This window comes from Nyctereutes procyonoides, unplaced genomic scaffold (genome assembly GCF_905146905.1).
Source record: "Nyctereutes procyonoides isolate TBG_1078 unplaced genomic scaffold, NYPRO_anot_genome, whole genome shotgun sequence".
In the NCBI taxonomy this organism is placed as follows: domain Eukaryota; kingdom Metazoa; phylum Chordata; class Mammalia; order Carnivora; family Canidae; genus Nyctereutes; species Nyctereutes procyonoides.
This window is the reverse complement of record NW_026575025.1, coordinates 4,556,202-4,576,982: the sequence shown is the minus strand read 5'-3', so window position 1 is coordinate 4,576,982 and position 20,781 is coordinate 4,556,202. Positions and strand designations below refer to the sequence as shown.

The window sequence follows — 20,781 nt, the reverse complement described above, 5'->3', positions numbered from 1 at the left end:
TGTCTACTCAACACAGAAAGGAAATCATTTTCAGGACCCCTGGGTGGCTCAGGGGTTGAGCATCTGCCTTTGGTTCAGGTCATGATCCCTGGGTCCCAGGATCGAGTCCCCCATCGGACTCCCCGCAGGAAGCCTGCTTCTCTGCCTGTGTCTCTGCCTCCCTCTCTTTGTCTCTCATGAATAAATAAATAAGATCTTTTAAAAAAGAAAGGAAACAATTTTCAGTTTTAAAATAACTTTTAGTGAGAATCTTTGATGTGAGCAATGCTTATGTGGTAAAAATAAGATGACAAAGCTTCCAATGCTGACCTGGCCTTCAGGGGAGGGAGCCTCTTTGCTCATGAGATGGAAGAAAGCAGCCACACAGGGGAACCTGATGACCATCCCCACCAAACCCTGATGGAAACAAGCCACTGGGCTGAGTCCCAGAGGAGGGCCTGCGCAGAGGACGGCGTCAAGGGGTGTCAGGCCAACATTGCAGCCACGGGCCCACCCAGCAGAGATCCTGCATTTCACAATGGCAGAGGGTGGCGGGTTGGCTGAAACCCAGGCCAGTGGGGCCACGGTGAGCAAGGCGGGAAAAGCCAGAGCCACCATCTGTCCGGGGGATCCAGGCACAGGGAGACTGAGGCCAGAGTGGAGCCCTCACCTGCCCCAAGGGGTCCCGGGCATGCCTGTCTCACCACGACCAAGGGGGCATCTGTGCAGGCTCGAGGGGCTCTGCGGTCACTTTGCAGGTGCACCTCGTGGGGGATCTGCAGCCTCTGACCTGGGAATCCTAAACACCATGACAGCAATTGGATCCTGGGGGCAGGGCCACGCAGTGGCACTCGGCCACCAAATGCAAGCCGGACGCAGCTCCCCGGGGTGGACAGCAGAGTCCAGGCAGCAGGCGGCACATTCAGGCTCACAGAGCCCTGCAGAGATGGCTGGTTGCTCGGGGCATTCCCAGCAGGGACGTGGATGGGACGCACACAGGATCCCCACTCCATCTGTAGGAGCAGAAGGGTCCTGGGTGGTCAGGGGGTCGCTGGAAGGGCAAGGGTGGGAGGACGGGGTCCCTGAGGGACGGTCATGAAGGAGGCACGAGATGGGATGAGCCCTGGGGATTCTATGCGACTGATGAATCATGAAATTCTACCCTGAAACTAATAATACACTGTATGTGAACTAAACTGAATTTAAATTAAAAAAATGTCAAAAAAGAAAAGAAAAGAAAAGAAAAAGAAACAGAAAAAGAAAAAGAAACATCCTGGGCGGTGCGAGCATTCATCCCAGTTTCGGGAGGATTCATCCCGACAACAGAGACACATGGCCCCATGCTGGTCAACCTCGAGGCTAAGCCAGTTCATGGACCAGACTCTGGCCTGGAGGGAAGACCCTGGGCAGTGCCGGAAACGTCCGCTGGTCCCCTCCTCCCGGCCTTCCCCAAAGGACCTGCAGGTTTTACTGGGGTGACTGTGCCCTGGGGGTCAGGGGGTGAGAATACACAGATTCTGGGGACCGTGGGACCCGGGCTCTGAACTGACCCAGTTCCCAGAGGCCCCACACATCCCGGTCACCACCCATTGGGGCAGGTTCGTGCAGGCTGGGCCATTGACGCAGCTCCAGCCCAGGGTCACCTCGTTCAGGGGCGGTGGGTCCCGACCCCACCGTGCAGCAGCCTCTCCAGCTCCGACTGCACAATGGGCCTCCAATCGATGCTGCCCTGAGCTCCCCAGCCTCGAGTTGTTAGGGAGCCGTGACCAAACTCACGAGAAGACACGTCCCAAGAAAATGCAGAGGAAGGGACTTGCAGTGCTGCTCTGCGTGTCGGCAGTTGCTCAGGCATTTCCAGCCATCCAGTGGGGGCCGTGACTGCTCCACTAGTGGGGTGCTGAGCACCATGGGGGCCCTCAGGTCACAGACGCGCCTGCACCCTGGAGCCTGTGGTTTCCGTGTTCACACCCTCAGGTCCCTGACACCAGAGCTGCAGCCGCCTGCCGTCCCCCCGCCACCGGGCCTGGCTGAGTGAGGGGTGGTGAAGCCAAGCCATGACACACTTCACGGCCGTTAAAAATTATGTTCTCCATGCAACCAAGAATACTTTATCCAGCAAGGCTCTCATTCAAAATGGAAGGAGAGATAAAGAGCTTCCAAGACAGGCAGGAACTGAAAGAATATGTGACCTCCAAACCAGCTCTGCAAGAAATTTTAAGGGGGACTCTTAAAACTCCCCTTTAAGAAGAAGTTCAAGTAACTCTGAACGTGAATGGGCTTAATGACCCCATCAAAAGGCGCAGGGTTTCAGACTGGATAAAAAAAGCAGGACCCATCTATTTGCTGTCTACAAGAGACTCATTTTAGACAGAAGGACACCTACAACCTGAAAATAAAATGTTGGAGAACCATTTACCATTCAAATGGTTCTCAAAATATACCCTAAAAACTACAGAACACTTCTGAAAGAAATTGAGGAAGACACAAAGAGATGGAAAAATATTCCATGCTCATGGATTGGCAGAATTAATATTGTGAAAATGTTAATGTTACCCAGGGCAATTTACACGTATAATGCAATCCCTATCAAAATACCATGGACTTTCTTCAGAGACTTAGAACAAATTATTTTAAGATTTGTGTGGAATCAGAAAAGACCCCAAACAGCCAGGGGAATTTTAAAAAAGAAAACCATAACTGGGGGCATCACAATGCCAGATTTCAGGTTGTACTACAAAGCTGTGTTCATCAAGACAGTGTGGTACTGGCACAAAAACAGACACATAGATCAATGGAACAGAACAGAGAACCAGAAGTGGACCCTGAACTTTATGGTCAACTAATATACGATAAAGGAGGAAAGACGATCCACTGGAAGAAAGACAGTCTCTTCAATAAATGGTGCTGGGAAAATTGGACATCCACATGCAGAAGAATGAAACTGGACCACTCTCATGCACCATACACAAAGATAAACTCAAAATGGATGAAAGATCTAAATGTGAGACAAGATTCCATCAAAATCCCAGAGGAGAACTCAGGCAACACCCTTTTTGAACTTGGCCACAGTAACCGGAGAAGGACAAACAGTGTATGTTCTCATTCATTTGGGGAATATGAATAATAGCGAAAGGGAATATAAGGGAAGGGAGAAGAAATGTGTGAGAAATATCAGAAAGGGAGACAGAACATAGAGACTTCTAACTCTGGGAAATGAACTAGGGGTGGTGGAGGGGGAGGAGGGTGGGGGGTGGGGGTGAATGGGTGACGGGCACTGAGGGGTACACTTGACGGGATGAGCACTGGGTGTTATTCTGTATGTTGGTAAATTGAACACCAATAAAAATTAATTTATAATAAAAAAAAATTATGTTCTCACCAAATATTCAATGTGAAATTCAGTGAGGAGCACCCATGCGTACGAGCACAGAGCAAGAGAACCGACAAATGCTGTTCCAGCCCGACCACAACCCAGCGCGATGGCCTGCCCGTCGGGGGTGAACCTCTGTGTGCCCAGGAGGACCAGTTGGCACCATCCTCCAGGCAGGGGGACCCTCACCTGCCTCTGCCCATCGGCTCAGGTTCAAGGAGTCCCGTGGGTCATCAGGAAGGATATCCCGCTGGCAGGGTGTCCATGGGTGGCAGGCAGTCCCCCATCCTCCCACCTCTGGCCCTGCCCCTCTCGTCACTTCTCGGCAGCAAGGGCAGCAGCAGGTGGGCGCCAGCATCCAGGGGCCGGAGACTCCAGGCTCTAAGGGCAGACACCGGGAAGCTGTGCCTCAGACTCCTCACCCCCAAAGGCCCCCTGTGGAGACCAGGACAGGGCCCCAGGTTGCTCACAGTGGGACCCCCATGGAGGATCCAGACTGACAGAGGCGGCCTTGCGTTTCTGCACCTGTCACGTTGCCATGCCGCCTGCCAGTGCTTTACGTCCAGAGATGTCACTGTTACTTAAGGAGAATCGGGTACACATCATCCCTGAGACAGTGGGACGGAAATGCTGCGCAGTTCCACCAGGGCCCTCGGTCTGCACCAGGTCCCCACGACGGCAAGGACAGGGAGGACGGCAGGGACGGTGGAGACGGTGGGGCCAGGGAGGACGGAGAGGATGGCGAGGACAGTGAGGATGGTGAGAACAGTGGGGAAGGGGAGGACAGCGGGGACGGCAGGGACGGCGGGGACAGCGAGGATGGGAAGGACAGTGGGGATGACGAGGATGGCAGGGAGAGGGAGGATGGCGGGAACAGCGGGGATGGTGGGGACAGCGAGGACGGGAAGGACAGCGGGAACGGTGAGGATGGCAGGGACATTGGGAACAGCAGGGACAGCAAGGACTGGGGGACAGCAAGGACAGGGAGGACGCCACCATGGGAGTCGGGGCAGCAGAGGGCAGGACTGACGCTATTCACAAAGCAAATAGGCCGCAGCCGCCAGCTCCGGGTTCACCCAAGGTCATAAAGTCCTGCTTCCGGCACCTCAGGCATCATCTCTGAAAATTAAACACCATAAAGAAAGACGCAAATGTCAGCCCAGGACCCACATCTGGTGTCCAGTCCACTGGCTTGGGGGCCGGGGCCCCGTCCTGTGGACAAGGGGAGCAGGGTCCAGGGAGCTCTGGACACCCCGCACGGGAAAGAGGCCATGGGGTCTCTATCCCTGGGCCCATCCCCCCAAGACGGATGTGTGGCTCAGCCCCTCCGCCTCTGGCCTGGACAGAGCAAGGGGCGGGGCTCCCCTGGGTGGGCCCAGGCACCCAGGCCAAGCCCCCTGGCCTTGAGGAACAGGCTTCATGCTGGACCAGGCCGAGTACTCTCAGCACAAAACACAGGAAGTGACAGGTGTCAGCACGAACCTACGGAAACAACCACCTGCTCTATGGGTGGGGATGTGGCTGCAGCAGCCGCTCCGGACCTCGGGGGGTGGGGGGGATGGACGGGGGGACATGGGCCATCCACACGCTGGATGGTCACTCAGCCTGAACAAGGAGGGACGTGCTGACACCTGCCACAGCATGGGTGGACCTGGGGGACGTGATGCTGGGTGACACAGGCCAGACACTAGGGGACACATCCTGCATGATTCCACCCACACAAGAGCCCTAGAGTCTCCAGATTCACAGGGATAGAGTGGATGGTGGTCACAGGGCCAGGGGAGGGATGGGGTCAGTGTCTCCTGGGGACAGAGTAGACACTGGTCACAGGGCCAGGGGAGGGATGGAGTCAGTGTCTCTTGGGGACAGAAAGTGGATGGTAGTCACAGGACCAGGGGGAGGGATGGGGTCAGTGTCTCCTGGGGACAGAGAGTGGGCAGTGGTCACAGGGCCAGGGGAGGGACCGGGTCAGTGTCTCCTGGGGACAGAGAGTAGATGGGTCACAGGGCCAGGGGAGGGGCAGGGTCAGTGTCTCTTGGGCACAGAGAGTGGATGAGGGTCACAGGGCCAGGGGAGGGACAGGGTCCATGTCTCCTGGGGACAGAGAGTGGACAGTGGTCACAGGGCCGGGGGAGGGACGGGGTCCATGTCTCCTGGGGACAAAGAGTGGATGGCGGTCACAGGGCCAGGGGAGAGACAGGGCCAGTGTCTCCTGGGGACAGAGTGGACGGTGGTCACAGGGTTGGGGGAGGGATGGGGTCAGTATCTCAGGGGGACAGAGTCTCTATTTGGGATGATGAACGGTGGTGACGGCTGCACAACAGTGTGAATGTGCATAGTGCCCCTGAGCTGTGGACTTAGAGACAGTGAAGATGGTACATTTATGTGAATTTTACCATGATTTCAAACTAACAAGAACCTGTAGCAGCCTCGCTGTCGCTCTGGCTCCGCCCCAAGGCTGCGTCATCTGCAGGCTTCACTGAGGCAGAAGAAAGAGCCCCTCCAAACTGTCCCCACTGCGTGGCCATGGCGGGAGGCCCCCTGTCTGCACCCTTGGGCTGGATTCACGTTGAGACTTGCCTTAAAATCTGTCTTGCAGTTTAAACCTCCTGCTTGGGGCAGCCCGGGTGGCTCAGCGGTTTAGCGCTGCCTTTGGCCCAGGGTGTGATCCTGGAGACCCGGGATCGAGTCCCACGTCGGGCTCCCTGCATGGAGCCTGCTTCCGTCTCTGCCTCTCTCTGTGTGTCTCTCATGAATAAATAAATAAAATCTTTTAGTAAATAAATAAATAAGCCAACCAACTTCCTGCTTGAAGACACACGCCGCGACCGTGACTGGTATCCAGGGAAACGCATACAGTTGTAAAAGTATGCATGTGCTCATCAGAAGGATAAACCCCAAGTTCAGAACTGCAATTACTTCGGTGGAGATGTGACCAGGGACGGTCCCGGGGACTCGGTTTCATGGGTCCGAGGGCGAGGACTTTCCTGTCCGCACACGTTCGCTTTCTCTGCTCATCATTCCCACGTTTCCTCCGGCTCAGATCCATCCCTGCCAGGAATAGCTCTTCCGCAGCCTTTGGGGACGTGGGTTCTGGCAAAATGTGTGCAGTTTCTGAATGTTGGTTTTTCCCTTTTGGTCCACGTGCCTCATTCACAGACTGCCTCTTCCCTCAGCACCTGTCCTGCACGGGCCCCGCGCACGCTGCTGCTCCTTCCTGCCCAGCCCTCCTGCGGGCCACACCCACGGAGGTGTCCTCCCTCCCCACTGGGGCCCCTCAGGAGGATCCCGGGGACATGGCCCAGAGGCAGAGCTGCCGGTGAGGGGACACGCAGACCTCCGGGGGCCGCGCCCAGCCGGGCTCCCTGGTTCCCTGTCCGCACCCTGGCGTCCACCAGCTTCCTGCTGCTGTCATTCCAACAGGTGCTGTTCTCAACAGCCGGGTTTGAATGTCCGCCTCAGAACTGCGTGGACCTGTGGTTGCCCCCTAGATGCCCCGTTTCCACCAGGACTGGGGGCCCTGGCCTGTGGATCTGCAGGGGTGTTCCTGTTGACTCTACAGCAGTGGTTCCTCAACCTGGGACCTCAGGACACTTGTGCACAGTTAAAACTTGCCAAGGATCCCAGAAAACGTTTGTTTTGGCAGGTTCTCTCTCTCAATATGTAACATATTAGAAAACACAACTATGATGATTGAAAGACACACATTTATCCTCCCTTTAAAAATAACAGGGATCCCTGGGTGGCGCAGTGGTTTAGCGCCTGCCTTTGGCCCGGGGCGCGATCCCGGAGACCCGGGATCGAATCCCACGTCGGGCTCCCGGTGCATGGAGCCTGCTTCTCCCTCTGCCTATGCCTATGTCTCTGCCTCTCTCTCTCTCTCTATCATAAATAAATTAAAAAAAATTAAAAAAAAAAAAAACAACGGATGGACGTGGCACAAGACCGTCTCTGCCGCACGACATTTCAGCAGCACACAAAGCAGGAAACGCTCTGGACGATGACGTGCAGGTGTTCCCTGAAGCTACGGCCTGAGGCCACAGGTAGATCTAGCTCAAGGTGCACGGATTCTCCAGTCACCTCCAACCTTCTACATGCCCACCAGTCCTGAAGGAGTAGCCCTCAGATTTGCCCAATCCTCACCAAGCCTCTGAGAACCCTGCTTCTGTGCAGACCCTGAAACCTCACAACACCCCACCCTCGCCTGCCCACCCCCTCCAGCCCTGCTAAGGGCCTCTTGGTAGCTGAGCCCATGCAGCTCCATCAACATATCACTTGGTGGGATCCCTGGGTGCCCCAGCAGTTTAGCGCCTGCCTTCGGCCCAGGACGTGATCCTGGAGACCCGGGATCGAGTCCCACATTGGGCTCCCTGCATGGAGCCTGCTTCTCCCTCTGCCTGTGTCTCTGCCTCTCTCTGTGTCTCTCATGAATTAATAAATAAAATCTTTAAAGAAAAAAAAAACCATATCATTTGGTGGCCTTCTGGGGAGCCAGGATTCATGAAGAGTGTGTTTGTTTTTTCTTTTTCGTTTTGGATTTTATTTATTTATTTGTTTGTTTGTTTGAGAGCGAGTGCGTGGACGTGAGCAGGGGGAGGAGGAGAGGGAGAGAGAATCCTGAGCAGACTCTGAGCTGAGCACAGAGTGTGACACGGGACTTGATCCCAGGACCCTGAAATCACGACCTGAGCCAAAACCAAGAGTGGGTCTCAACTGCCTGAGCCCCCAGGGACCCCAAGTGGTGGCTTCCTGAAGGGGAGCTGTCCTCTGGGACACAAACCTTTTACACCACGTGCTTTCCGCGGGTCCCAGCAAAGTCCCTTGGGCCATCTTGCCCTGAGAGGAGCCTCGGCCGTGGTGATCAGCCAATGGCCACATTGGCCGGTTGCCAGGAAGACCCCCCAAGTCCCACAGACCATCCATGGGCAGACACCCGGTCCCCAGCGCAGCTCTCAGACTTCCTGTCATCCCTGGGGCCCAACAAGGCCTTCGGGCTGGGAAGCACTCTCTCCAGCAGGGCTGGCTCCAAAGTCCTCCCTTGGGAGCCCCGATTTCCCAACGGCCACAAAGACATCTGCTGGCTTCCCTGAAATGATGGGGCCCCCCTGTTCATCTCGGGGAGAAACACTACCAAGATCCTGGATCTGAACACCCCCCGAACAGGGCCAGCAGCTCTCGCCAGGGGCTGGCACAGTTTACCCGGTACAGGGGCACACTTTCTGGGGGCCTGGCAAGTCCCGCCTCACCTCGGGCCCAAGGCTGGATGGAGGTCAATCTGGGGTGCCTGCCGCCGGGTCGCAGGGCAACCCACCCAACCCCCAGGCGTGTGTGGTGGGGAAGGGAACCTCACCGGGCCAAGACACATCCTTGCCAAGGAGCCAACAGCCTCCGCCAGAGCAGCTTCGGCACCATCAGCCCCACAAGAGCCTCGTGAAAAAGGCAAATCACTTCTCAGTCTTGATATGAAGAGCGTCCAGAGCTCACAGCCCCCAGAGGGTCTTGGGGTCCCAAGGGAGTCATGGGCCTTGGAGGGAGCAACTGAGATGACTCATCACATGAGAATATTATGAGAATCCCCCTGGTGGGCACATGGCCTGGGAGCCGAGGGAGCAGCCGAGGGAGCGCCACGGCCTCAGTGGCCCCTGTCAAACCTAAAATAAAGGACAGTGGTCAGTTCTGCCTCAATGGCCACCATGTTCCTCAATCCAAGACAAGTCCCAGCCACAGAAGAGGTGAGCCACGGGCTCAGGCCCCCAGCCCAGGGCTGAGCCAGTAGCCAAGGGGACTCCACACATGCCCTGTGTTTCCTGGGGCCCCGTTTCCCTGCCTGGTCACTAGTGGCCCCTCTAGGCCTATGCCCCAATGCTGGGAGGGGTGGGCTCTGTGTCTACAGCCTCCAGGGTCGGGGTCAGGGGGGGCCTCCCACCTGCTCACTTCCCCAAGTGCCCAGCGAGGAGCCTGCCCAGGCTCAGGCAGCCAATGCCACGCAGCTCCTGCAAACAAAGGTGCCAGTTCCTGCAAAGAGCTGACAGCTGGGGGCCAGGCTGGAAGAGAGTTTGCCAGGGCCAGGTGTCCACATCACAACCTCACCCTGTCCCAGTTTATGGCCAGGTCCTGTTGCGGGCGCGGGTCCAGCGCCACCACCCTTCCTCCTCCTGGCACCTTCCGGGAACCAGCCTGGGCTGCAGGAACCAGGGATCTCGAGAGCCAGGAGGCCCCAGAAGAGCAGCTCTGCTTCTTGTTTCCCAGACACGGAGGGAAGAGGCCACTGTCCCCTTGTCCAGATCCCAAAACCGGGCAATGGCGCAGGGAGCAGGAGATGAAGCATCCCCAGCCCCCATTGGGCCACCCACCCTCTGGCCCAGGGCACACGTGCCGGTGGACATCCCGGATGTGGCCAGGGAGGGCTGGGCTCCGAGCCTACGTGTCTGACCCTTCTCATACGGGGGGGTGCAGCCTCAGTGGGGGTCACCTGCCTCCCAAGCGCCTGTGTATCCAACTGGCTGAGGCTGGGGAGACAGTTGGATAAGAGTCCAGAAAATCGGGGGGTCAGTCTGGAGGGGCCAGGGGGCTTTGTGGAGAGAGGTTAGGCAAGGACTAACGGTTGGGGTTTGGGGTGCTGGGCTGGGTCTGTTGGGGCCCAGGGGTTGGGTCTGGGGCTTGGGGTGAAATTAGTGCAGGGACAGGCCGGGCAAGGCATGCGGGAAGGGAGTTAGGGTCTGGGACCCAAGACATCCAGAGCACTGTGCCAGCTACCAGACAGGGCAGGACATGGGCCCTGCATCTGTCCCCCAGGCGGGGGGCAGGGGGGGAAGCTGGCCACACCTAGCCCCACCACTCCCTTTGGTGAGGGCACAGGGGGTCCCTCCTGGTCCTACCCCAGTCCTAGGTGGGCCCTGAGGGCAGAGCTGGGCACCCCACCACTCCAGACACAGGGAAGGTCCCTAGGAGTCATTTCCCCAGGTCCAACGTGGGCTGGGAAACAGAAGGGCAGTGGCCACACCACCCACACCTCAAGCCCCTGCAGCAGCTCCACCAGGCACCCTAGAGGGACAGCAAACTGCTGGGACAGCTAGAAGGCAGCAGGGGGAGGCAGACAGGAAGGGGGAGGAGAAGCTGGGCCCAGGCACCTTGGGTTGGGGGGTGCATGCTTCTGGGGTGTCTGGAGCCCCAGATCCTCACTGGCCTCTTCAGAGCCAGCCTGCTGTTTGCCCTGGGGCCTTCCACCCTTAGCAGGTTCTGCATACAGCCAATGCTCAATAAAAGCTCTCAGGTGTTGATGGCAGAGGATAGTTTCTGTGCCAAGTGGGTTGCCGCAAGCCGCCAGGGGACTGCAGGGTCCTGTGAGGTGAGGTCCCCACAAGTTGGGCTGCTGAGGACCTGGCAGCGGGTGGAGATCACATCGCTGTATGTGGCGCCATGGAGGAATCTGCCCATGAGCTAACACAGGCTGTGACTTAGGGAAATGGGTGTGTGGCTGGCTGGGAGTTTGGGGACCTGGGGCCAGATACCATCTTCAGCTGCTGCCTCAACAGCAGCCCCAACCATGGTGACCACCAAGGTGACTGGGCCTGAAGGGGCAGCACAGGCCAGGTTCTCGGTAGGCATGACCTACTGTCACCCCCTTCTGTGATGCGGCTCGTTCCCAACTACAGGTGCATAAGGAAACAGGCTGTGACCCCAGGATGGGCAGATTGGACAGATCAAGCAGGTCTCTGGCCACCAGGAGACATCCCAGGTCCAGGTAGGGCCTGCCGCCAGTGTTCCAAGGAGTGAGGCACAGGGGGTCCCATGCTGAGAATCTTGTGGGGAGAGTCCTCTCCCTGGGGCTACAGTAGTCAGGGGAGCAGGCTCTAGGGCCTGGGTCTGGGACCTACCACATTGGCCTGACACCTCCACCAAGACCATTGACCTTGCCCTTGGCTCTGGCAGCACAGACTGAGCACTAGGATGCTTTGGGAGCAGCAAGTGACACCTCAGAATTTGGGGCCTCTGCATAGTGACCTAGAGCCCTGAAGAAGCCAGGAGGGCTGCCTGGGGAGGTGGAGACCTCTCCACCCAACCCCCTCTGACCACCTGCAGCTGAGCCAGCCCCCAGGTGTCCCCAGACGTGCCAGGGGCTGGGTGAACATGCAGAGTCCCAGGCCAGGCCCCAGACCATACCTCTCTCTGCAGAAACCCTGATCCCCAAGAGGCCGGCCCATGAGGTCCCAGCAGGGATGCACAGGACTGGGTTGTGGGCATTTCCTGGGGGCATGGTCAGCTCTGGGGGCCCAGGGACAAGATCCCACGGAGCTGGGGGGAAGCATAGCCATGGGCTGGGAAGGGAAGCAGAATTGGGTTGGGATAGGGGTGGGGACAGTGCGTCAAGGGGCCCAGATACCACCCAACTTCGCAGGAAGATGCCACAGAAGACCCCACCCCGAGTCCTTGGTGAAGGGTCCCCAAGGGGCTGGAGGCAAGGTGACCTTCCCTTTGACCTTCAGGAAGCTGCCCCTACCTCCTAGGCCAGGCTATGAGGCATCCTGTGTCTGGGGCTTTGGACACTTGCAGGACAGGCTCAGCAGAGCCACAGAGACCGTAGGGACCTCCAAGCCTCTCAGGTCAGGTGCAGCCAAGGGCTTCTGTCCCCCGGAGCCACACACAGGCCCCACCAGGTCCCCGGCCAACCCAGGGCAAATCAGCATCTGCCCACCTGGGTTTGCTCTGGGTGCTGCGGTTTCCTACAGCCTGATGTGCAGGGCCTCGCACCCCCTGCCCAAGCCCAGATCTGGAGGCCCAGGGGCAAGATCCCAGGGCGCTGGGGGAGCCACAGAGAACGTAGGGACCTCCAAGCCACTTGGGTCAGGTGCAGCTAAGGGCTTCTGCCCCCCTTCTGGCTCCAGGCAGGCCCAGCCCTTATGATGGCCCATGGATGTTCCAGAGGAGGGTGGCATGCTAGGATGCTGACATTTACCAGCAGGTGGCGCCCACCTCCCTGTCCAGGGAGTGTACATGGGCCTGTGAACCAGCAGCCGTGAGGGGCCCCACATGCATGCGAGCATGAGAGTGTGCACACTCCTGAGTGCCTGGGCACATGGACACACGAGTGTGAGTGTGACTGTCAGGGATCAGGGGAGCAGCCTCATTGCCCCTGGAACCACGGTCAGAGGACACCCCACTGTCACCTGACACCCTTTGTCTTTGTGCACTGTGGGTCCTGGAGGGCATCTCCCACGGCCCCTGCCACCTACAGGCCCGGCGCCCCCACATCCACCAGAACATGCAGGTCTGCATCCTGCACGCTGTGGTGGAGGGGGGTCACCTCTGTGCCTGGGTCAGTGGCCATCTCTCCCTCTGCTAAATGCACCATGATGGCCAGGAAGCAACAGGCACTTGCATCATGGGGACCTCGTCATTCTGAAAGTCATACTCAGTAGGAACTCTGTCCCCAGTTGGTCAGCGGTCTCCTGCTCTGTCATGCCTCCTGCCATCCCGCCCCCCACCCCTACCCCACCCCACCCCTGCCCCACCTGGCCCTGCCCCACAGAGAGCCAACCCCCTTAGCCCTAGGCAGCTCGGCCACAGTGAGCAAGGCTTAAGGGAATTCCTGAGATTTGGCCTGATATGCCAAATCAGATATGCCACCTAGAGGTCCAGGGTCTCAGAGTACCCCCCCAGGGAATGGCCAGGACCCTTCATGACCACACTACTTAGGGCTTGCCTGGCGTGGGCTCCTCCTGGGCTGTGATGAATACAGAAGGGCCCCTGGGGCAGGGGACACATGACCACTAAGTCCCAAGGCCTGTGAGTTTGGGGAGTCCCCGGAATTAGCACTCAGCTCTGGGTGTGGGAAGAGATAGGACCGCCCCAACACACACACCCAGGCAGTGAAGCTGAGCAAGTGGAGTGTGTCCCTCCCTTGCCAGGAGCAGCCACATCCAGCCTCCAAAGTGGCCACAGGCTGGGGAGGTGGCTCTCCCACAGGGGAAGTTTCCAATGTCCCCATTTTCCTGAACAAGGAAAAGCCATGGCCAGGAAGTTCAGCCAGTCAGGGCTGGCGACCCAGGAGGCACCAGGTCCACAGAGCAACACCCAGAGCTGCACGGACCCAGGGCCAGCGGCTGTGACCACAGGGGTAGAGCAGGGCTGGGGCATCTGTCTGCCGCCACGTGCACAGACCCAAGGACGCGGATGTGGCCTTTGACCCACAGATTACAGAGCTGATCAAGTGGGAAAGTCAACACAAGCTCTCAAGGAGCAGCTGGCCGGACCTGGGGTCAGCCAGGAGGGGTGGGGCTCATGGGACACGGGAGGGCTCGGGCCTCGGACGCCAGGAGCAGAGTGTGGCCCAGGCCAGGAAATGCAGACTGCCGGAATCAGGGGTTATTGCCACCTTGTCTGGCAGGCTGCGGGGGGCCCAAGGGCTGGAGTTGACTAGCCCAGGGGGCCCACATTAATCTCAGTCATACCAGGAAGAGGTGGGGATAGGGAGCAGTGCCCTGGTAGGTGAGCAGCAAGCTCAGGGGGGCCTGAGGGACACAGGTCTGGATCAAGGGTATCTGGGACCCAGGCCCTTCTTGGGCAAGGCAGGAGCCCACAGATCCCCCAGCAACAGGCCATGGGGTCTCTAGAAAAGAGCTTCTCCTTCAGTGACAACAGCCCACCGCGGAGGAGATCTGTCTGTCCCACCCACTCCCTGAAAGATGAAAAAGACACACCATGTAGCCCCCAAAACAGTCCAGAGAACAGAGGAATGCCTGTAGTGAGACACACAAGTGTATGTCTGGGATTTAATCCTGCCCCCCAAACTCCTAGAGGGACGCCCGGACCTCCGGGACCTCAGAATGTGCCCCGACTTGGGAAGGGGCCCCTTGCAGGTGAGCTCATTGAAGGGGGGGCCTCACCTGATATGGCAGTGTCCTTATGGAACGGGGAGATTTGAGTCAGACTCGCTCGCAGGGAGAGGCAAGATGAGCAGTTGACCATGGAGGTGGAGGCAGGGGTGCAGCTGCAAGCCAGGGAGCCCCAGAGAAGCCAGGCTGCCAGCAGGTGGGGGAGAGGCATGCATGGAGGCAGCCCTGCCCACACCTGGACTCCTGCTTCCAGAGCCGGCACAGGGACACCTGGTTGTTCCAGGACTTACACCTCCAACAGAAACTGGGTCCCCCTCCTGCCCAAGGCTGGAAAGTGGAACGAAGTATATGAAACGGTGGTCAGGACATTGGACCTCAGGTGGTGAGAGCCACCATCCCAGGAGAGGGGAAGCCACAGGGAGGGGACCAGGAGGAGCTCAGCCGCCACCCGGAGAGCCACACAGCTGGAGGGCAGGGCTGTGGACATGGGCAGGAGGCCCCTCCGGTCACTGGGCAAGGCATGCAGGTGAGGACAGGGGAGCCAGCAGGTGGGGGCGTGCCTGTGCCTCCCCACCCCGCCCTCCCCCAGGGAGATGCTGAAAACCCTCAGGAGGGCAGCGCGGTGGGAAGATCACTCCGCCAGGTCCTGCTGGGGCTGAGCTCTTCCAATCCCAGCTAACAGTTCACAGAAGAAACACCCAAGAGGCCCAATCTGTTTCCAAGCCCAAGATTTGTAGGAAGACAGAGATACGCGGCCCTCACAAGGTGAGATGTGCACCAGCACCGCTGACACCCAGTCAAAGGGCAGCTGGCAGGAAAGGAACCAAACAATTTGACGCATGACTGAGATAAAAATAAGTCACTGGAGGCCAGCCTGGTGGTGGTGGCGCAGGAGGTAGGATTAGCATGCCGGGGTGTCGGCATGGTCACTGTCACTGAACCCCGTGTGTTTAAAAAGAAGCTGTAAGGATGAACATGCTGCACAGGGCTACAGAAAGTGTAAGAAAGGCAGAAATTACAGTCTTAGAGACAGAACGTGAGCCAGGGGTGAGCAGCAGGTAAGACCCACCGAGGAAAACCCTGGTGGGTCTGCAGTGAGACCCAGATACACTCGAACCAGCCCGCAAGCACGCGTGTGCAGCCGGCTCTGCAGCCACAGGCCGCAAACATGCCGTGGGGCCATGACCAGGTTCTGCTCTGCGTTCGTGAAAGCCAGAAGCCCCCAAGGTGCACACCGCTCACCTGCCCCAGGGACAGCACCCGAGAAGGATGCCCTGACAAATCATCACGCAGCTCAAACGCAGGGAGTAAAAGAAACCCTGAACAGAAGCCAGGGCAGGAATGTGTTGTCTGAAGACGAACACGTACAATGTGACAACTGGCGATTTTGCCAGAAACAAGCATGTGCACTGGGAAACAGGAGCTGACATCCTGAGAAATACCTTCCAAAAACAAAGCCAAGAGGCAGGCCACTCACACACAGCTGCCTGGTCCCAGGAGCTGACACCCAACCTGTGATGTCCACACACAGACGGCAGTCTTCCAGTGACAGCAGACAACCCGGAGCTGTGCGGGGTCGGGCGTGTGTGGAGGCAGCCCGCGGGGCAGCAACACCTTCTAAGGGCGGCCGGGGTACAGGAAGGACAAGCACTGTGTGCCCCATAGTGACCACCGAAACCTCCGGACTGAGATCATAGTGCCCAAGGCAACAAAGGGGACACTGAATCCCAAAGGAACACCCCATTAATCCAATAGAAGGCAGGACAAGAACAGCTGGAAGAAATGGGAACTGGTGTCAGGAGGGTGACTGTGGCCACGGGTTCCATGCCTGTGCCAAGGACAGCCACCTGAAATCCCAGAGAAAAGGCATCAAACAGCCAGACGCCCCCATGTGCTGCCTGAAGAAAGACCTGTAAATATAACGGCACATGTGAGCCGCTCAGAATAAAACACAGAGAAAGACATGCAAATACATGGAAAGAAAGGTCAAGTAATAATTATAAACACCAAAGCAGGTTTTAAGAGCAAAGACGATTATGACAGGTGAATAAAATGTGATTTCCTGGCTGTGACACCAACGAAGCACAACCCAAAGAAAAACTGGTAAATCAGACCTTGTCAGGATTAAGAACGGCTGCTCTCTGGGAGGTAACAATGAACAATAACCAGGCACAGGGTGCCCAGTGGCGCAATCGGTCTAGGTTTCAGCTCAGGTCACCATCTCGCGGTCACGGGATCGAGCCCTGCGTCACGTTCCACATGCAGTGAGGGGTGTGTTTCTCTCCCTCCTCCTGCCCTCTCTCATGCTTTCTCTCAAATAGATAAGAAGGAAAGAAAGAAGGAAGGGAAGGGAAGGGAAGGGAAGGGAAGGGAAGGGAAGGGAAGGGAAGGAAGGGAAGGGAAGGGAAGGGAAGGGAAGGGAAGGGAAGGGAATAACATAAGGGCACACCCCACACTGGAAGAAAGATCTTCGCCAACCCCATGCCTGGGGAAGGACCAGTATCCAGAATAGATCAAGAACTCTCAAAACTGGGATCCCTGGGTGGCGCAGCGGTTTGGCGCCTGCCTTTGGCCCAGGGTGCGATCCTGGAGACTCGGGATCGAATCCCACATCGGGCTCCCGGTGCATGGAGCCTGCTTCTCCCTCTGCCTGTGTCTCTGCCTCTCTTTCTCTCTCTGTGACTATCATAAATAAATAAATAAATAAATTTAAAAAAAAAAGAACTCTCAAAACTGAATCATAACCAAATAATCTGATTTTAAAATGTGCAAAAGATGTGAACAGACACTTGGTCAAAGAAGACACATGATGGTAAATAACAGGTGCGAGACAGCACTATACACCTGTCAGGATGCTCCTGCTGCTCACGCCATGTGCTTGGAGGAAGCGGGGGGGGGGGGGTGTGTAGGATGGGGGGATGTGAATGCTTCAGCTGCTCTGGGGAAGTCAGCCAGGTCCCTAAAAAGTCAGCAAGACACCAGCCATATGGTCCGGTCGCACTCGCCTGGGCACTTTCCCAAGAGAAGGGAGCACGCACTCACCGTGATGTGTGTGCACAGGATCCTGGCAGCTCAAACTGGAAACATCCCCTAGGGGAGCATAGCGCAGACAGGGGCGCAGCCGGTAGTGGGGAAAGGCACAGGCAGAGGGGGCGTGCCTCCCCCACCAGGGAGCGCTGCTCGGCAACACAATTGAACAAAGTATTGATGGGGCAGCAACGTGGATGAAATCTCAGACGTCACTCAAAATGCTGAACGAAATCTGCCAGACAACCACAGTCCATGTGGCCTGATTCTATCCATGTCAAAGTGTAGAACACAGGGCGGGTGTGCATGCTACGGATGCGGACGGGTCTCCAGAGAGCATGGGACCCCCTTGGGCAGAGGCGGTGTCCTCTGGGGGCTGCTGTCCCGATGGCAGTGATACTTTCAAGGGTTTGTGCTTGGGTCAAAATTCATTAAATTGTACTTTTTCAAATACATGTGGGTTTTTTTTTTTAATCTGTTATGCCTGATAGAACTGCTAAAAGCAAAACAAAAACCAAAATAACAGTTCCACCCAGAAATCGTGCTTTTACCCACTGGGAGAAGAGAGACTCTACCTGGGCCTTTGGCTCCCACGGTTCCAGAAATTGTTCAACTCTGAAGGTCATGGGGTCACGGGGACCCGGCTCTGAGCCTGGAAAAGACAGAAGGCAATGCTGTGGGGCCGGTGTGGGGCCCCCACAAGTGCCTTGTGTCCTTGGGCCAGCATCCAGCCACCACCAATGGGGTCCTCTCGGCCCTGCTACACCGAGTGTCCCACCTGAAACTGCAAAGCAGGGACACAGCAGGTGCTGTGCCCCAAACCAGGCTCCGAGGGTGAGTTTGCCTTGCCATCCTCGTCACCTGCACTGGTGCTCAGGTTGGGAGAGTTAGGGTCAGAGGGACCTCTGTGGGTGGGATCTTCAACCAGGGAGCAGCCCAACATCTAGCCCCCAGTCGTGGGGACTGCCTTTTCAGAAGAGGACCATGGAACCGGCTGCTCCCAAGGCCAGTGTCAGCCCCCAGCCCCTGACACTGGGTAGGGCCACAGCCTCTGACCCCCAGGGAACTTCCCTGCCACCCAGGCTTTTTCAGGGCCTTGGCTGTCAAGTGCCATGTGCTAAGGGGCCCACAGCAGCTGCCTCTTGCAGGCAGGCTGGCCACCATGAGTAGTCCCAGGTGCTGCAGGTACTTGCTGGGCAACTGCTAGAGGCAGCCAGCACAACACCATGGCCGCTGGACAGCAGGTCCAGGCCCTGAGACTCCCCTGGGCTGGCCCCTGGTGTGAGTGGCCCTAGAAATCTACCCAGTCCCATATAGAGTGTTCTGTGTTCTCCTTGGCCAGTCACATAGAACTGGCCATTGTGAGCCAGGGCAGCACTGGCCCTGTTTCTTGAGCATCTGTGGGCCACACCTGGTCAGTGCCAGCTGTTCCAGGACCCTTCAGACCCAGCCCTGCCCACCCTCGCCTACTCCCTGCCACTGCCTGAACTGCTGTGTCACTCTTTTGTGCAGGGCCCCTCCCCTTCTCCCAACTCTTGGTCCTAAGTTTACCCATTTCTCCCAGCTCACTCCAGAGCCAGGACACTCTCGTATGGCCCCCACCCTTTCACCAGTAAAGAGCCCCTGAGTTCCCACACTGATACAGGCACTTCCAGGCCCAGCCCCAGCCCCAGCTCCTGGCCCGACAGTCTGACTGCTCCTCTTTCACTCACCTCCTCCAGGAAGCCTTCCTGGGCTGCTCAGGGCCCTTCCTGCTCAGAGTTGCATCTGCCCTCAGAGACCACCTGACTTGTGCTTCTGGGAGTCTTGCCAGGCCCCCCAAGCTGTTATGAGCCACCTGTTTGTGATCCCCCCAAATTCATAGGTTGAAGCTCTTACCCAAAGGGAATGGAATTAGGAGGTAATGGGGTTGTGAAGGTGGGAACCCGTGAGGGGTTCATGCCCCTGTAAGATCTCTTTCCTGTCCCTCTCCCCACATGAGCGTGCAGCAAGGAGGCACCAGCTGCAGCCAAGAAGAGCTCCAAGCACACCCAGCCTGCAGGGCTGAGAGAAGCAAATGTCCACAGACATGGCCAGAGCCAGAAGCCCCCTCATGACCACCCCCTCAGCAACATCAGGCTCCCGGAGGTCACAGGCATCCTGGTTCTACCCCGACGGCCACCACCACCCAGCCACCTGCACCTAGGGTTACAAGGACAGTGCCCTGGGTCTCCCCGGACACCTGAAAAGCCCCCTCAGGAAGCAAATACTTGCTCATCCTTGGAAGGCAGAGGCAGCCCAGGTAACGGCCCAGCCTGACTTGTGCTGTTCCTCATCCCGCCTGCCACCCGGGCCCAAGCCCCAAACCCCACCTGGCCAACCTTATCTGTTTGCCTTTCACTCAACATCCGCTGGCAATTAGGGCCCAGCACGGAGGGGCACACAGCCAAGGTGTGGGGCTGCTGGGGGCCAACCAGGGGCTGCTGGGCACATTACCGTAGCCACTGGCGGCTGGCCCACAGCTGAGTGGACGGTGGATTGTGGACCCTGCCCTGGAAGCTAGGGCAACAAGTGGCACAGCTTCCCCCCCTCGACAGAGGGTAGGGGCACTAGCCAAAGTACCGCGGGGACTGGACAGGAGGCAGCAAGGATCCCCTGGTCCAGTGTAGGTACCTCCCCAGCACCATGCAGCTGAGCCCCTCCTGGTGGAAGGGGAGGGTTGGGCAGGCCTATCCTGCGAGGCGTCCAGCCCCAGGCCTGCTCTCCTGGCTCTCCTGCCAGGCCTCTGCACAGGGTCAGCAACGAAAATGGACAGGAAGGTGAAGAGGCCAGGAGAGGCCACACAGTGAACACACCATCCTGCTCTGGAACACGGCTCCACGGGGCCTGTGGCAGCCAGAGGCTCAGGCTTCAGCGTCCCCTGCTGGGGGCTCCCTGACCTGCCCCCCCCCCGCCCCTGCAGCTCCATATATGACATCTGTGCACTTGATGGCAGCACCCACCCTAAATCCAGGCCCAGGGGCAGGAATAGCCAACAAGGTGCAGCAGAGGTTGAAAGTACAGATGGAGGGCAGCCCGGCGGCCCAGCGGTTTAGCACCACCTTCAGCCCAGGGTGTGATCCTGGAGACCTGGGATTGAGTCCCACGTCAGGCTCCCTGAGTGGAGCCTGCTTCTCCCTCTGTCTGTGTCTCTGCCTCTCTCTGTGTGTCTCTCATGAATAAATAAATAAAATCTTTAAAAAAATAAGTACAGACGGAGCAGGGTCAGTTATGGGGAGACCCCGGGAGCAGGGTGGCCCCGGGACTACAGAAGAGGCAGCTCGGGGAAGAGGGGCCGGGCCTAGAGGAGCAAGAGCCCCTCACCTGTAGCCCCGGCTCACTGGCTCTGCTGCCACCCCCAGCAGAGGTCTGAAGGGGCCAAGGAGAAGCAGGAGCCAGCCTGGGGGATGTGATAGGAAACCCTGGAGGCATAAGGGGACCTGTGGCTCCAGGAGGAGGGGTCTGAGGGAGGAAGGGCTGCAGATGGCTGGGTGGGGATGTGCCCAGAACAACACTTGGTGGGAAAGAGAAGAGGGGCACTTGCTGGGATGG

The 20,781-nt window shown here is 57.9% G+C and overlaps 1 long non-coding RNA gene across 1 annotated transcript; it reads right to left on the bottom strand.

The window, feature by feature from the left end:
• Window positions 1-264: 264 nt before the first annotated feature.
• On the bottom strand, window positions 265-17,925 carry LOC129503217 (uncharacterized). The gene is made up of 3 exons (XR_008663124.1): window positions 17,787-17,925; window positions 3,539-3,730; window positions 265-992 (listed from the first exon to the last, which is right to left on the bottom strand). It is a non-coding gene; the product is annotated as an uncharacterized LOC129503217 (long non-coding RNA).
• Between the last annotated feature and the right edge of the window lie 2,856 nt (window positions 17,926-20,781).